Source organism: Camelus bactrianus, chromosome 27 (genome assembly GCF_048773025.1).
Source record: "Camelus bactrianus isolate YW-2024 breed Bactrian camel chromosome 27, ASM4877302v1, whole genome shotgun sequence".
Taxonomy (NCBI): domain Eukaryota; kingdom Metazoa; phylum Chordata; class Mammalia; order Artiodactyla; family Camelidae; genus Camelus; species Camelus bactrianus.
Genome location: NC_133565.1, coordinates 12,545,884 through 12,550,230, shown reverse-complemented (window position 1 = coordinate 12,550,230; position 4,347 = coordinate 12,545,884). Strand labels below are relative to the sequence as shown.

The 4,347-nt window shown below is 41.9% G+C and overlaps 1 pseudogene; it reads right to left on the bottom strand.

Moving 5' to 3' along the window:
- Positions 1 to 1,907: 1,907 nt before the first annotated feature.
- Positions 1,908 to 3,664, bottom strand: LOC105081142 (tubulin alpha-1A chain-like; annotated as a pseudogene).
- Positions 3,665 to 4,347: the final 683 nt, after the last annotated feature.

Here is a 4,347-nt window from a genome sequence, read left to right as displayed (position 1 = left end):
CAATTAATATTCTCCTTTTGAGAAACAACTCTTGCTCTGTGTCTGAACCTCATGAGAGACTGAATATTAAACCATGAGCCACCAAGACATTATTTGACTGGAGCTACCCAAGTGTTCTCTGACCCAACAAGTCTTAAAGTTGGGCAGGCACAGCAGCACTCCTATGTCAAATGGGAGTGGTAAATATATGATTCAGCCCAGACAGGCCAGGCAGGTACATGTAAGTGACAGGAAGTAGTGGCCTCTCACATACATACCTGTATCCCATAGTGTGACATTCCCTTTGGCCCCTTGAAACAGGAAGAAAAGATGCAAGCCTGTTTACTGATGGTTTTGCACCATAGAGGTGTCACCTGAAAGTGGAGAGCTGAAGTGCTACAGCCCCTTCCTGTGGCTTCACTGAAGGACAGTGAGGATGGACAGTGAATATCTCACCTTTCAGAATTTCAGGCAGTCAGTTTACCTGCTTGTGCATATTGATTGAAAGATAAAATGGCCTGAAGTCTTATTATATAATGATTTGGGGCAGTAGGCAATGGTTTGGCTTGACAGTCAGGACAAAGGGACTTTAAAGGAAAATGATTGGAAAACTGGTAAGAATGAAATTTGGGGAATAGGTATGTGGATTAACCTCTCTCAATGGGGGAAAAAAAAGATACATGTGTCCCATGCGAATGCTCACCAGGGTTTGACCCCAGAACAATCAAGCAGAGAGGATGACACATTCTGTGGGTATCAGTCAGCCTCTTTTCCTATCCTTGCCCAGAGAGCTCATGAACAAGGTGGCTGTGGTGGGAGTGACAAGAGTTCATACATGTCTCATCAAAATGGAATTCCATTAACCATGACTGAGTGCCTGATCTGCCAAAAGAGGGCAGAAGTACTGGGTTTCTCATGTGGCACATTCCAGGGGGTCTTCAGACAGACCCCTGCTGGCAGGTTGATTAGATCAGAATGCTTTCATCATGTGTCATTTTACCCTTGTTGAAACAGACACAGTGGGTCTGGATTTGCCTTAACTGCATGCAGGCTGTTGCCAAAACTACAATGTGGACTTAAAGATGCTTTATCTGTTCTCTGTAGTTTTCTATGAAGGATTGCTTCAGTTCAAGGAACTCACTTCACAGCAAAAAAAGTGAGGCTAGGGGCACATGCCCATTGAATCCACTGTCTCACCCTGTTCACCACCATCCTGAAGCAGCTGGATGAATACAACAGGGAAAGGGCCTTTTGAAGACTCAGTTTCAGTGGCACTCAGGAAGGTGGTAGTATATTGCAGGGCTGTGGAAGGTTTCTTCAGGAGATGTCTGTGTCCTGAATAAACTTCCAGTAATGGTACTGTTAATAGGTCCAAGGATGAAGGGGTGGAAATGGTAGAGGCATCACATTCTATATTACCCTTTAGAACTTTTTTTTCTTTTCATTTTCTCACGACATAAAGCTCTGCCCAGCTAGAATTCGTAGTTCCAGGAGAAGGAATGTTTCTGCCAGGAGACAGAGCAATGACTCTCCTGTGTGGAGCTTAAGACTGACAACTGGCCACTTTGGGCTCCTCATGCCTCTGTGTCAATAGGCAAAGAAGGGAGTTAATGCCCTGTATGGAGTGACTGATTCTGAAAACTGTCACAAGACAACCATACCTGGAGAGTATTTAATGTTGAAAAAACAAATTTATTCACAAGTATAATAATAAGGAAAAAGAAATCTCAATATAGAAATGAGCTCAATGAAGAATAGAGAACTGGGAAGAGGGAATTTAAATCAGAGGAACTCAGTGGGGGTTACTGGATGACATACTACTAATATGAAACAAGCACTAGGGAAATTCTTGGGAAAAACACATACAGGATATTTTTCTGAAGACAAGTCAGAAGGATCAGAAATTATCTGCTGGTGGGAGTGGAAAATGAGAAACCTAATTAGATATAGAGGCTGATCAGACATGGAGGGTGAAGGCCTCATGCAAAACTCAGCAGAATTCTTGTTGAGGATTTTACAAAGAGGTACCAATATGGGCCTAGGCAAAGGTTCAGAGGTCTGATTAAAGTTTGGTCAACCAACTAATCCTTGAAAGGACCCTTTGTAATCTTTTTTTTTTTTTAAAGACAGGGAATATTTTATTCAAATCAATCAGAGAAGTGGATATTTGGGTCTATAACAAAGCATTGTGTTTTAAAGCATAGGCCAGTGATTGTAAATGAGAGTGTACATTGTCACATACAAATTAACTGATCAGACCACAACTTTTCAATGTTTAATGTTTCAGAATAAGCTTCCCTGTAAAAGAACACCTTTGTGATATTTTAACTTTACTATTTCTATCCTTCTTCCTCTCCCTCTCCTTTAACATAATCTTCACCAACGTACTCATAATCCTTCTCAAGGATAGCCATGTCCTCATGGGCCTCAAAATACTCTCCTACCTCTGTGCCTCAAACACATACCAGTGAACAAAAGTACACTTGGCATACATCAGGTCAGACTCATGCTCCAGGTGAGCCCAGGCCTCAGCAATTGCTGTGGTGTTGCTCATCATGCACACAGCTCACTGTGCTTTGGCCAGTTCTCCACCAGGTACCATGATGGGAGGCTGGTAATTAAAGCCAACTTTGAAGTCAGTGGGGCACCATTCCACAAACTGGATGGTACACTTGGTTTTGATTTTGGCAATGGCAATATTGACATCTTTGGGAGCCACATCACCATGGTGAAACAAGCAGCAAGCCACATATTTCCCATGGTGATGGTCACATTTCACTATCTGATTGGCTAGCTCAAAGCAAACATTTGTGATCTCTGCTATACAAAGCTGTTCATGGTAGGTTTTCTCAGAAGAGATGAGAGTGGCTTGTGTAGCCTGAGGGAAGCTGATGTGAGGATAGGGACCCAGGTAGGCCTGGAATTCTGTCAGATCAGCGTTCAGGGCTCCATCAAACCTCAGGGAAGCAGTGATGGAGGATACAACTTGACCTATCATCCCATGCAGGTTAGTGTAAGTTCTGTGCTCAATATTGAGGTTTCTATGACAGATATTATAGATGGCCTCACTGTCTACCATGAAGGCATAATCAGAGTGTTTCAGGGTGGTTTGGGTTTTGAGGATGGAGTTGTAGTTCTCAACTACATCTGTGGAAACCTGGGAGACTGGGTACATGGAGAACTCCAGCTTGGACTTCTTGCCTTAATTGACAGAGAGATGTTCCATCAGCAGGGAGGTGAACCCAGAACAAGTTCCCCCACTGAAGCTGTGGAAAGCCAAGAAGCCCTGAAGACCTATGCACTGGTCTGCCAGTTTCTGAATTCAGTTCAAGAAGAGGTCAATGATCTCCTTGCCAATGGTGTACTGAAAATGGGCATAGATATTAGCAGCATCTTCTTTGCTTATGATGAGCTGCTCAGGGTGGAAGACCTGGTGGTAGGTGCCACTGTGAACTTCATCAATGACTGTGGGTTCCAGGTATGCAAACACTGCCCTGGGCAGATGCTTTCCAGTGCCCGTTTCACTTAAGATGGTGTAGAAGGACATGACTCCTCCCACAATGGTCTTGTCATTTGGCATCTGGCCATTAGGATGGATTCCATGTTCCATGCAGTAGACCTCCCAGCAGGCATTACTGATCTGGACACCAGCCTGGACAACATGGATGGAAATGTGATCACACATAGTTTTGTGACAGCTGAGCAGATGGCAGAGAGGAAGAAGAGAGGTTGTTGCTTCTTATAGTGTGACATTAATTTTTTTTTTAATTGAAGTATAGTCTATTTACAATGTTAATTTCTGGTGTACAGCATAGTGATTCAAATTATATATATATAGATAGATAGATAGATAGATAGATAGATAGATAGATAGATAGATAGTCATAGTTATGGTTATAGTTTATTACAAGTTATTGCATTTAGTTCCCTGTGCTATACAGTAGGAATATATTGTTTATCTATTGTATATAAAGAAGTTAGTATCTACAAATCCTGAACTCTCAATTTATCCTTCCCCACCTCATTTCCCCCTGGTAACCATAGGCTTGTTTTCTATGTCTGTGAGTCTGTCTCTGTTTTGTAAATAACTTCATTTGTGTCCTTTTTGTTTTTCTTTTTGGATTACACATATAAGTGATATCACATGTACTTTTCTTTCTCTTTCTGGCTTACTTCACATAGAATGACGATCTCTATGTTCTTCCATGTTGCTGCAAATGGCATTATTTCATCCTTCTTTATGGCTGAGTAGTATTCTATTGTATATATAGACCATATAGACCATGAATTTTTTATCCAGTCATCTGTCGATGGACATTTAGGTTGCTTTCATGTCTTGGCTATTGTAAATAGTGCTGCTGTGGACAT